We start from the raw sequence: 13,385 nt of genomic DNA, 5'->3' as shown, positions 1-13,385 counted from the left end.
ATGAAATACACAGAATAACTTAATGTGAATACAGGGTGTAAGTGCAACCTTGTGTAACCTGACTAACTACAAAGCTGCTTGAGCGTCACCGACGCTCAAGTGAACACTTAACACTATAGAAAATACACAGATACTGGTTTAGGTTCCAAAGCCTATTAACTGTATTATATCTAATATATTTGTAAAAGGGGATAACAGTACAAATGATACACTACAATATAACAGAGACTTCCTAACCACAGAACTAAACAATAAATACAAAAGGACAATACTACACTGACCTAAATGCAATACAATACAATACTATCTAATACAATACAATACTAGCCTAGTCTAGGGGAGATATGAGAGAACAGAACAGGGAGAGAGAGAGAGAGAGAGAGATGAGAGAAATTTGCTCACAGAAAGACAATGATTACGGAGAGAAACTTACGCACAAAGGGTATGATCGCCTGCGCCTCGATATCCAGCTCCCGGCTATCAGCAGATAACCGTTGATGAGAGAGTGAGAGCTGGATGTGGTCGGCCTGCCTATTTATGCCCCACACACAATGCAATCTCCTGGTCCTACAATCCCATTGTCCATTGGCCGAAGGAATTCGGCCCTGCATCATAACAAAAGGTCATAGGGTGATTCATACAGGTGGGCTGTGACGATTTCCAACAGCTCAGGTGGGTGGGAAACTGGGTTTCCCGCCGCATACCTGAGTATGTGTAAATAATAGAAATGGACATAAACTTCTTATGTCCATAACTATTCGCACGAGCGATTAATACGCTCCAAACCAACACCGGAATATTACTAATTAAATACTCTTCCGATGGGTACCAAACACGGCTGTATGATTCCTGTCAGACCCTTCGTACAATACAAAGAGGGATTCCTTTAAACAGGGACCTTCTATTTTAACCAAACTTTCAGAATCTATCAAGGGGACCATGATCTACAAACTACATTATTTGTGAACATTTGTAACGAATGAGTCGCACGCTACGACTACATAAACTCTACCGTAAATACGCATACCGCGCCTGCGAGTGCACGCTATCGCGGGTATGCGCCTTCACGGGAGAGCGTACGCATGCGCAGCGCGGACCAGTGTGCGGTGCAAATATGGCAACGTGCATAGAGACATTTTTCTGACTTTGACACCTCAAACAAACCTGATCGGATTTCGCATACAGACGAGTCTGAGACAGCATTTGAGAGACTTAAACAGTGCCTAACGCAGGCACCAGCATTGGGTATGCCAGACTATGGGAAACCCTTTGAACTATACGGAACAGAAAGTGCTGGTTGCGCGGCAGGCGTACTAACCCAAAAGCACGGTGATGCCAGCAGGCCGGTAGCATATTACAGCGCTCAGCTAGATACGGTAGCGCGATCCCTCCCCACATGCTTGCGAAGCGTTGCTGCGATAGCATTGCTAGTAACGAAAAGCGAAGACGTCGTGCTAGGTCACAACCTCACAATTCATACACCACATGCAGTGTCAGCCTTGTTAAATTCTGCCCAAACCAGGCATGTCTCATCAGCGCGGTTTACAAGATGGGAATTGGCACTAATGGCCCCCGTAAACATCACCATAAGGAGATGCAGTGCATTAAATCCTGCAACATATCTCCCAGGTGTGCCTGGACAGGCACAAAGGGTGGAGGATGAGAGTGGTGGGGAAGGAGGATTTAATACAAAGGAAGACACTCATGATTGTATGGAATATTTGACCCAAAATTTTACCGCAAGGCCTGACATCAGTGACAACCCACTGGAAGATGTAGAACTTACGTTCTACACGGACGGTAGTTGTCATAGACAGTCAGACTCGGGAGACTTGTGTACTGGATACGCAGTCGTAGATGACCAAGGCACCATAGAAGCGGAACCGCTAGGCCCACCTCACTCAGCCCAGGTTGCTGAACTGGTCGCCCTAACCAGAGCATGTGAATTGGCTAAGGGCAAATCAGCCAATATCTACACCGATTCCAGATACGCATTCGGGGTAGTCCATGATTTCGGAGCCCTATGGCGCCTCAGAAATTTCATGACGGCAGCTGGTACACCGGTAGCGCATGCAGCTCACATAAAAAGGCTTCTAACAGCGATACAGGAACCCGACAGAGTGGCTGTTATCAAATGTAAAGCACATACATATAGCCAAGACCCAGTATCACTTGGTAACAGCCGAGCAGACGAAGCTGCTAAATTAGCAGCTGCTACCCCCAGACAGACAGACACCACACAACTGATGGTATTTAATACCATCAACACACAGAAGTTGTGTGAGATGCAAAATTTGTGTTCCACACAGGAAAAGGCAGTCTGGAAGGCAAAAGGATATGGTCAGGAGTCCTCAGGACTCTGGACGGATGGACACGGTAAACCAGTGGCCCCCAAAGCATACCTTCCATGTTTAGCTGAGGCAGCTCACGGGCTGACTCATCTGGGCAAGGAAGGGATGTGCAAGTTGGTAAGAGCATATTGGTGTGCCCCAGGATTTTCATCTCATGCGAGTAAAAGGGCAATGTCATGCCTTACCTGTCTGAGAAAGAATATCGGAAAGGCAATACCTACAGAACCATCTCATATCCCACCTGCCGGCGGCCCTTTCCAGGTAATACAGATTGACTTTATTCAATTACCCCCTTGTCGAAATTTGAAATATGTACTTGTTTGTATAGATGTTTTCTCAAATTGGGTCGAAGCATTTCCGGCGGCCACAAATACCGCTATGTTTACTGCTAAGAAAATTGTGCAGGAATTTGTATGTAGATATGGTATCCCTAGAATTATCGAAAGTGATAGGGGTACCCATTTTACAGGTGATGTCTTTCAAGGAATGTGTAAATTGATGGGAATTGATAGCAAGCTGCACACTCCATACCGTCCACAGGCGAGTGCGAAAGTGGAAAGAGTGAACAGCACTATTAAAAATAAACTGAGTAAAGTGATGGCAGAGACAGGATTGACATGGCCAGAAGCTTTACCCATTGTACTGTACAGCATCAGAACCACTCCCAGGTCCCCTCTTAATCTGTCTCCCTTTGAAATCTTGTTTGGTCGACAACCGCATGTCATGATTAACCCTCAGGATGATTTGAAGTGTAACAATGAAGTGACTGTAAAATACTTGATTAACATGAGTAAACAGTTAAGGAATCAAAATGATAATCTGAAGTTAGTGATTCCTGATTTACCAGATAGTAATTGTCATGACATTGAACCTGGGGATTATGTAATGATACGGAATTTTCTACGCTCAGGTTGCCTTATTGACAGATGGGAAGGACCATACCAGGTCTTATTGACTAGCACTACAGCATTGAAGGTTGCTGAGAGAGAGACTTGGGTTCATTCGTCCCACTGTAAAAAGGTTGCTGATCCAGAGAGGTCCCGTGATAAGGAACAGACGGTAGAGGTTGTATCACTGGAGTGTCTGTTCCAGGAAGATTGAGGCGGCACCTGAGCATTGAAAATCACAAGACCAAAAGCAGTTGTCGATCCCCTGTTCCCTTTTATTGTTTTTCTCCAACTTCCCATCCCCTCTCCCTCAAATTATTTTTTTCCCCCTTCTCATTCTTCTCCGTTTCCTCCTACAAGATGGACTTGCCCCAAGAGACTGTGATCCGGATTTTCCTGTTGACCATGATGTTGACCAGAACAGTCTGTTCCGGCGAGAGTACCATGGAGGTCGAGAGAGGTTCTGGAATGGGTTCTGATGACAGAGATGGAGGCGTAGTTTTCCAAGAACAACATAATCAACAAGCAAAGGCGAGTATCAGAAAACGATCCGATAGCATTGACCATAGAAGGAATTGTGAAGGATTGTTAGCTGAAGAAAACTGTATCTGTCGGCTCTGTAACAATGTCATTGAGGATGGGTGCATAAAGAAATGCCAATCCAGTTTTAATATCCATATGGACCGGCATCCATTGAGTGACTATCACTCCTTAGTGGGTAGTGTGTTAAATAAAACAGATTGTTGGGTATGCTCTCAAGTACCTCAAGGTCATAGCAAATCAGGGCTAGTACCATTTCCTTTAACGTTAGGGGAGGTACTTGAGTTAAGTGGTGGGAGACCGGTGGACAGGAGGTTTAATATCTCCAGCCCTCCTAGTTTGAAGCTCCACCAATACCATGTGGATAGGTCCCTATTATGTTTTAACATCTCCAATCCCCGAAAGCCGGGAAATTGGGAAGTGTCATGGAGTAATCAAACCATGACCTTTTCGCATAGAGCAGATAGAATGCCTACAGATACAGAGCTTATACGCCACATAGCCAGTAGAGGAAAATCTTTCCGGTATAGGTATACCTTAGGAAATAGGATTACGAGAGTTGGAGAGGTATCACCAGGATACTGTGCACATATCGTACAACCTGATACGTGTACTAAGCAGATGGAAGAATTAGGGTTAGGAGATTTCACATGGAAGGTGTGTAATATGGTTATGTCCTACTCCGTCCCATATGTTCTCCCCGATGATGCATATTTCATATGCGGGAGAAAGGCGTATAAGTGGCTTGCCCCAAACTCCGAAGGATTGTGTTATATTGGAAAAGTACTGCCTGAAGTAATGACTATCACATGACAAAATGAAAGACATACACCGTGTTGCCCAAACTCCTTATACTCCCACCCATTACGAGCACGTAGTTAAACGGCACCTGATAGAAAGAACAGAGCATCCGGCCTCTGACATGATCCATGAATCCACCGGGATTCAGTTTCTAATCGCGTTAGATATCACTCGCACCGCTAGAGGAGTGTTGAATTATAAATACATATCTGCGCTCGCCAATTTGTTAGATAATATCACTGAAATGTATGATGACACGTTTAGGTATACTGGAAGGGAACTTCAAGCTTATAAAACAGAACTGGTACAGCATAGAATGGTTCTTAATTACCTCACAGCAGTGACAGGCGGATATTGTGTCACACTGGCAACACAATACGGCGTGAAATGTTGCACATATATTACGAATAGCACCGAGGACCCGGTCGAGGTCATAGACCAAAAGATGGACGATATTCTCCAACTGAAGTGGGAATTTCGCAGGAGACACAATCTCACTCTTGCTGCTGTAGGTAATGAGCTGACTGGTTGGGTGTCATGGTTGAACCCGCGAAATTGGTTCTCTGGTTTAGGAGACTGGGCTCAAGGAGTCATAATGGATGTTGGGAAGTTTCTCCTATGTATCTTAGGTGTTATCATAACGATCGGTTTGATATTTAGATGCGGTCAGGCTTTAATGAGGTGCAATCGTCGTACTAGGGTAATGAGTTTAAGGAGTGAGGAAACTGTAATTCCAATGGACTTGATTTATGACCCAAATGTAGAAACAATGATGTGATGAAAATGCGATTTCTACGGTCCGTTTCTTTCACCTGTTTTTCCGTTTCCTCCAAGGTAAAAAGACCCACTTGGACGAGGAATTTGATGAGCCGATATACAGACAACAGAGGGATTAAAGAAGAAGTTTTGACAACCTGATACACAGATTTTTGATGAACTATGCCATGGATCCCCAGTTTCCCTAGAAATTTTAAAATTACGCTAGCCCAACACTTTTGTAAATCTATGGACATTGACAGCTTTTGCTCGCACCTTATGGGCAAAAGCACAAAGAAGACTGCATTCAACAGACACCAAACAAGACCTCAATCGACGAATGTACATTTACTTGACATAGAATACCACCGCATTTACCGTAATTATGTCTTTTCTTCATTTCTACAACCCTCAGGTAATGACACACATAGTCGATAGGGAATACAGGCACAGATATCAGCGATCACATATCTCCCCCATTCATGTATCATCAACTAAAATGTGCTCCCCCATTTTGTTACAACCAAAGCCGAAAAGAGCTCGGTAAAGTTTGACAGCCCATCCACAGACCCGTACCACGGGATAAGAAGGAATTCAAATGTATACTTCGCAATACCTCGAAGCTTGATGTACCACACGTACGGCACGATGATACATGACCCCCCAAACATGGACTCATACACACATGCTTCTGCTATCTCACTAGGTCATACCCTTTTCCTACCTTCTCCTCTCCTCCCCTACCCAACCATGTAAATGTATTAACCCCTGTTATATATTTTTCTCTTTTTGAAATGTTTTAGAAGGTGGCAGTTATTGTTGACTGCCAAAGGGTGGACTGTCAAAGTCAGAAAAATATCTCTATGCACACTACCATATTTGCACCTCACACAGGTGCGCTCTCCCGTACATGCGCATACTCACAGTCGCGGGCACCCGCAGGCGCACGGTATGCGTATTTACGGTAGAGTTTATGTGATCGTAGCGTGCGACTCAATCGTTACATATTTTCACTATATAATGTATTTTGTAGATCATGGTCCCTTTGATAGATTCTGAAAGTTTAGTTAACATAGCATGTTCCTGAACAGAGAGATCCCTCTTTGGCGCGTGGCCACAAAATAGTACCAATTCATACTACGGTGCACAGTAGTCTCCATTTTTTAAATTAAATTTTTTAAATTACGCTGCACAGTAGCGCCTCTACACCAGGTAGAGCCCCTTTTACACATTACGGCAGACAGTCCCCCTTTTTACACATCACGGCAGACAGTCCCCCTTTTTACACATTACGGCAGACAGCGTCCCCTTTTTACACATTACGGCAGACAGCGTCCCCTTTTTACACATAACGGCAGACAGCGCCCCCTTTTTTTACACATTACGGCAGACAAAGTCCCCTTTTTACACATAACGGCAGACAAAGTCCCCTTTTTTACACATTACGGCAGACAGAGACCCCTTTTTACACATTACAGCAGACAGCGTCCCCTTTTTTTTACACATTACGGCAGACAGAGACCCCTTTTTACACATTACGGCAAACAGCGTCCCCTTTTTTTACACATTACGGCAGACAGCGTCCCCTTTTTTTACACATTACGGCAGACAGCATCTTTTTTTTACACATTACGGCAGACAGCTTCTCCTTTTTTACACATTACAGCAGACAGCGTCCCCTTTTTTTACACATTACGGCAGACAGCGTCCCCTTTTTTTACACAGTACGGCAGACAGAGTCCCCTTTTTACAAAAAGAGAGAGTGGGGAGCGAGGAAGAGAGAAAGAGAGGGGGGAAGAACATGAAAGAGACAAGGGGAAGGATCTGAGAGAGAGAGAGAAAGAGAAAAACATCCGCACTCACCAGGGGGAGGGGGGTCAGCACTCTCTCTCCAGTGCTGAGGCTTGCCGAGTGCTGTGCTGCTGCCGGGACCCCGGACTGCGTGGGTGGCAGCCGGCAGGACTCCTCAGTGGCGGGGGGGGGGGGGGCTCAGGCGGACTTCAGATGGGCCTGGCTGGTGCTTGTGGGCGCTCCCACCACCGTCGCTCCCACCACCGACTCCGCCGAACGCTATGACCTGGCGCCCGCACCGGCTTTTGGGGAAGGTGTGGGGGGAGAGAGGTACATTTGGCCTGGGAGTGTAGAGTGGGAGGCGGGGCTGCACGGGCAGGCTAGGGAACAGCTCCGGAGCTGTCCTGACTCCTGCATTCAGTATCATGGCTCCCTGCTGACCACTGTCCATCATCAGTGATGCGCTCCCTCCACGTGTGCGCTGTGTGCAAGGCACACTCAGCACACAGCTAGTTACGGCTCTGGTTTATACACATTACACCACAGTAGGGCTGCTTATACACATTACACCGCAGTAGAGCTGCTGATACAGTAGAGCCGCTTATACACGTTACACCACAGTAGAGCCGCTTATACACGTTACACCACAGTACAGCCATTTATACACATTACACCACAGTAGAGACGTTTATACACGTTACACCACAGTAGAGCCACTGATACAGTAGTGCCGTTTATACACGTTACACCACAGTAAAGCCGCTTATACGTTACACCACACTAGAACCTTTTATACACGTTACACCACAGTAGAGCCGCTTATACATGTTACTCTGCAGCTACTAAACCAGAGAGGGGTGTTGCAGCATCAATGTAGAGAGAGGTGCTGTAGCAGCCAGGGCAAAGAGGGTTGCTGCAGCAGCCGAAGCAGGAAGAGGTGTTGCAGCAGCTGTGGCAGAACAAGGTGCTGCAGCAGCCATGGCAGAAGGCGGTACTGCAGCAGCTGGGACAGGGAGAGGTACTGCAGCAGCTGGGACAGGGACTGCAGCAGCTGGGACAGGGAGAGGTGCTGCAGTAGCTGGGACAGAGAGGTGCTGTAGCAGCAGGGCAAAAAGTGGTGTAGCAGGACAGAAGTAACACTGCTGCTCAATTACAAGCAGACAGTGAGACAGAAAGAGGGTGGCTGTCCTGCTGGCAGCCAGTGTCTTCTGCTGTCGCCTCTGGCCTGCCCTGTTCCCTACCTAGTCTCCGAGTCCAAGTCAGTGTGTGCCCCCCTGCTTCTCCTCCTCCTGCTCTGCGGCTGCCTGTACAGCGGCCATCGGTATAGCGGGTGAAGGGAGCAGCGGCGCGCCATCTATCTTTTCAGGTGCCCAGAGCTCACTCTCCACTGGAGCTATCCTCGCTACACCCTGCATACGCACACCCGAGATTCACACAATTCAATTAGAAATGCCACTTCGCACTGCTAGCAGCAAGGGTGTGTGCAGGGCTGCCATCAGAAAAAGTTTCTACGACACCACTCCACCAATATGTGATGTCATAGACCTGCGGACCTGCAGGAAGGGAGGTCTTGTTTTAAGAAGTCTTTGCTGGTCATCAGCCCCCTGTTGTTGTGCAGCCTGGTACAGTTCTTCAGTTATTGACAGTAGCAGCCAAGGGTTGGCCCCCCTCTCTGTAAAGGCCCGGGACTCCTTTCCCCGCAGACCCCCCCTGATGTCTGCCCTGGGTGTGTGCATTTTGTCCAAAAAGTGAACTTGGAAAAAAGTATGAAAAGTGGTGAGACCTTCCTGGACCAGAAAAACTGACAACTTTGTTAGTAGGACCATATAGAAGGCTGTTAGTGAGCATAAGGAAAGTAATGGATGCTTTTAAAAGGAATCTAATGGCTGATTTGTGCATTTAAAAAAAAATTAGCTTATGAATTATGTTTACTTATGAAGGAATTACATGAAAAATGCAAAAAAAAAAAAAAGTAGAAAAAAGATGATTTGGGGTCATTCATACTTGCCTACAATCCCGGAAACGCCAGGAGGCTCCCAAAAACCAGGTGGCACTCCCAGCCCCCCCAGGGAAGCTGGCAAGCCTCCCGCATCCCGCTGCACCCCTGCGCCCAGCCACTCGCTCCCCGTGGCATCCGGTCACAGAAGAGAAGCAGGCGGGGCAATGACACGATTTGCGCTAAATTGCGTCATCTTAACCCGGCCCCTGCTTTACAATGCCGGTAATGTGGTATTTGTAAAGTGGTGTGGGCGGGGCTACGATGATGCAATCGTGTCACCACGCCCTCCTCTTACTGCCTCCTCCACGCCCACCTCCTATGTGACTAGGCTAATCCTTCCCGGAGGGAGCAGCACAAAAGTAGGCAAGTATGAGGTTCTTTGAGGCCATTAATCAATTATTATTTTTTTCAGTTTTCATGAAAGCTATTATTTTTAATTGAAATAAATACTTTCATTTATGTGTGGCTGCATAAACTAATGAAAAAGTTGATTTTGGGGTAATTTGAGCCATTCATTTTTTTTTCACCCCAAAAATGACATGTAATTATTGGCCTAAATAAGTTAATTGAAAACTATTACATGTCTAATTAGTCATTAGGGGTGGTGTCCCGACTACATTTTTAAAATATTTTCCCTACCTTTTCACCTGCTCAGGGGGTACAAACAAAAACAGGAGAATTTACTCTGAAAAACAATTGCGAGTTTGGAATTTAATTTTAAACGTAATTCTCAATGCGCATTCACTGTGTATTCACCTTGGGGGGATCAAACTCGAGCCTAATTGATTTCTGCTCATTTTTATTTACATATTTTATTTCCAAATTATGGAACTCCTACTCATATAAACGCCAAGAATATGCGATTCGTGTTTCAGCCCATATACCAGCATACAGTTCTATCTAATGATGCTATGATTTATACAAAGCACTAGGTGGCAGCATGGCATGCAGAACTGGGAATCAACACCACTTGTCACCTGATGAAAACCGAAAGGAGGAAGCGGAGTGACTCCTGCTGGTGTCAGAGACTGGGTGGTGCCAGTTTTGTTTTCTGGGACTTCCTGCCGTGGTGCTATCAATAAGTGTGATTTAATAGCATTTTCAGTCTGCCGTGTGGAACCTGTGTCGTGGGATTGTCGGACGAGTAGTGAGTAGAACAATTGCGTTTTTATCCCGATGTGCTTTCCCTCCTTTATAACATAAGGGCAGCCTGTTATTTTCATTTGGTAATCGCAGCGACCCCTATGGACGTGTAATGTTGCTGTCAGTAAGCGCTTAATCGTTTTGCTATATTGGCCGCTATTAGACGAGGATGCATTGCAACTTTTAACAGTACAGACAGACTTGAAAATTGGGAGATTAGGGAGAGATTTAACAGATTTAGCGGCATATGTATTAATAATTGCAGCACTGGTGCAATTATAAACACTGTATCACAGTGGATATTTTCATTTTTAATGAAAATCTCCCTGCTATGTACTTAGGGAAACTGGCAGGGACAATGGTAGTGATAACTGCTGTCCCTGCGTAGGGCCTTAACTAGCGGTGGGCCAACGGTGCCTGGCACACATTGCATATGCACTGTGGGCGCAGGGCCGGTGGCAACACCTGCACGGCCGCGCTCCAGCTGCCAAAGACAAAGTGGTAGCGTCCGTCCGCTGCTGCAACTTCCTCTATGGCTATGCTTCGGCACGCTCGGGACCCGGCTTCACCTTCTGTGTCGGCAGAGCTGCAGCGTTTGGGCGGAAGGAGGCTGGTGGGTAGGCAGCTGCTGCTCAGGACCAAACGTACTGTAAGTATAAAACACACACAAACTCACTCTCTCTTTCTCACTTGTAAAAGGGGGCTCTGCCTGGCGTGATGTGTAAAAGGGGGCTCTGCATGGCGTGATGTGTAAAAGGGGGCTCTGCATGGCGTGATGTGTAAAAGGGGGCTCTGCATGGCATGATGTGTAAAAGGGGGCTCTGCATGGCGTGATGTGTAAAAGGGGGCTCTGCATGGCGTGATGTGTAAAAGGGGGCTCTGCATGGCGTGATGTGTAAAAGGGGGCTCTGCCTGGCGTGATGTGTAAAAGGGGGCTCTGCCTGGCGTGATGTGTAAAAGATCGATCTGCCTGGCCTGATGTGTAAAAGGTCGATCTGCCTGGCGTGATGTGTATAAGTGGCCCTACTGTGGCATAATTTGAATAATGGAGACTGCGCTGCGTAATATGCATTGATATTATTTTGTGACCACGCCCTATCCCCATTAAGCCATACCCCTATATTTCTCTAACGTCCTAGTGGATGCTGGGGACTCCGAAAGGACCATGGGGAATAGCGGCTCCGCAGGAGACTGGGCACAAAGTAAAAGCTTTAGGACTAGCTGGTGTGCACTGGCTCCTCCCCCTATGACCCTCCTCCAAGCCTCAGTTAAGATTTTGTGCCAGAACGAGAAGGGTGCAATCTAGGTGGCTCTCCTGAGCTGCTTAGAGTAAAAGTTTAAATAGGTTTTTTTATTTTCAGTGAGACCTGCTGGCAACAGGCTCACTGCATCGAGGGACTAAGGGGAGAAGAAGCGAACTCACCTGCGTGCAGAGTGGATTGGGCTTCTTAGGCTACTGGACATTAGCTCCAGAGGGACGATCACAGGCCCAGCCATGGATGGGTCCCGGAGCCGCGCCGCCGGCCCCCTTACAGAGCCAGAAGAGTGAAGAGGTCCGGAAAATCGGCGGCAGAAGACGTCCTGTCTTCAATAAGGTAGCGCACAGCACCGCAGCTGTGCGCCATTGCTCTCAGCACACTTCACACTCCGGTCACTGAGGGTGCAGGGCGCTGGGGGCGGGGCGCCCTGGGACGCAATGAAAATACCTTAAATGGCTAAAAATACATCACATATAGCTCCTGGGCTATATGGATGTATTTAACCCCTGCCAGTTTTCCACAAAAAAGCGGGAGAAAGGCCGCCGAGAAGGGGGCGGAGCCTATCTCCTCAGCACACAAGCGCCATTTTTTCCTCACAGCTCCGTTGGAGGAAGGCTCCCTGACTCTCCCCTGCAGTCCTGCACTACAGAAACAGGGTAAAACAAGAGAGGGGGGGCACTAAATTGGCATATTAATATATACAGCAGCTATATTAGGGAAAAACACTTATATAAGGTTATCCCTGTATATATATAGCGCTCTGGTGTGTGCTGGCAAACTCTCCCTCTGTCTCCCCAAAGGGCTAGTGGGGTCCTGTCCTCTATCAGAGCATTCCCTGTGTGTGTGCTGTGTGTCGGTACGCTGTGTCGACATGTATGAGGAGGAAAATGGTGTGGAGGCGGAGCAATTGCCTGTGTTAGTGATGTCACCCCCTAGGGAGTCGACACCTGACTGGATGGTCTTATGGAAAGAATTACGTGATAGTGTCGGCACTTTACAAAAGACTGTTGACGACATGAGACAGCCGGCAAATCAGTTAATACCTGTACAGGCGTCTCAAACACCGTCAGGGGCTATAAAACGCCCGTTACCTCAGGTCGATACAGACACTGACACGGACACTGACTCCAGTGTCGACGGTGAGGAAACAAACGTATTTTCCAGTAGGGCCACACGTTACATGATCACGGCAATGAAGGAGGTTTTGAACATTTCTGATACTACAAGTACCACAAAAAAGGGTATTATGTGGGGTGTGAAAAAACTACCCGTAGTTTTTCCTGAATCAGATGAATTAAATGAGGTGTGTGATGAAGCGTGGGTTTCCCCCGATAAAAAACTGCTAATTTCTAAAAAATTATTGTCATTATACCCTTTCCCGCCAGAGGTTAGGGCGCGTTGGGAAACACCCCCTAGCGTAGATAAGGCGCTCACACGCTTATCAAAACAAGTGGCGTTACCGTCCCCTGATACGGCCGCCCTCAAGGAACCAGCTGATAGGAAGCTGGAAAATATCCTTAAAAGTATATACACACATACTGGTATTATACTGCGACCAGCAATCGCCTCAGCCTGGATGTGCAGTGCTGAGGTGGCTTGGTCGGATTCCCTGACTGAAAATATTGATACCCTGGACAGGGACAATATATTATTGACTATAGAGCATTTAAAGGATGCATTTCTATATATGCGAGATGCACAGAGGGATATTTGCACTCTGGCATCAAGAGTAAGTGCGATGTCCATTTCTGCCAGAAGAGGATTATGGACGCGACAGTGGTCAGGGGATGCGGATTCCAAACGGCATATGGAAGTATTGCCGTATAAAGGGGAGGAGTTATTTGGGGTCGGTCTATCG

The 13,385-nt window shown here is 46.9% G+C and overlaps 1 protein-coding gene across 3 annotated transcripts in view; it reads left to right on the top strand.

The window, feature by feature from the left end:
- RNASET2 (ribonuclease T2) overlaps positions 1-13,385 on the top strand; it is a 206,181-nt gene that overhangs the window by 28,816 nt on the left and 163,980 nt on the right. For 2 of the 3 annotated variants that reach the window (XM_063917596.1, XM_063917597.1), the window contains exon 1: positions 10,104-10,272. The exons of the other annotated variant lie outside the window; for it this stretch is intronic. The gene's annotated coding sequence lies outside the window, so the exon portion shown is untranslated. Of the gene's footprint in view, positions 1-10,103; positions 10,273-13,385 lie in introns of those variants that run through there. 3 annotated transcript variants of the gene reach the window in all.

The sequence above is a fragment of the Pseudophryne corroboree genome, chromosome 4, assembly GCF_028390025.1.
Source record: "Pseudophryne corroboree isolate aPseCor3 chromosome 4, aPseCor3.hap2, whole genome shotgun sequence".
NCBI lineage: Eukaryota > Metazoa > Chordata > Amphibia > Anura > Myobatrachidae > Pseudophryne > Pseudophryne corroboree.
Note: the sequence above shows the minus strand (reverse complement) of the source record. Positions and strands in the feature narration are given on the sequence as shown.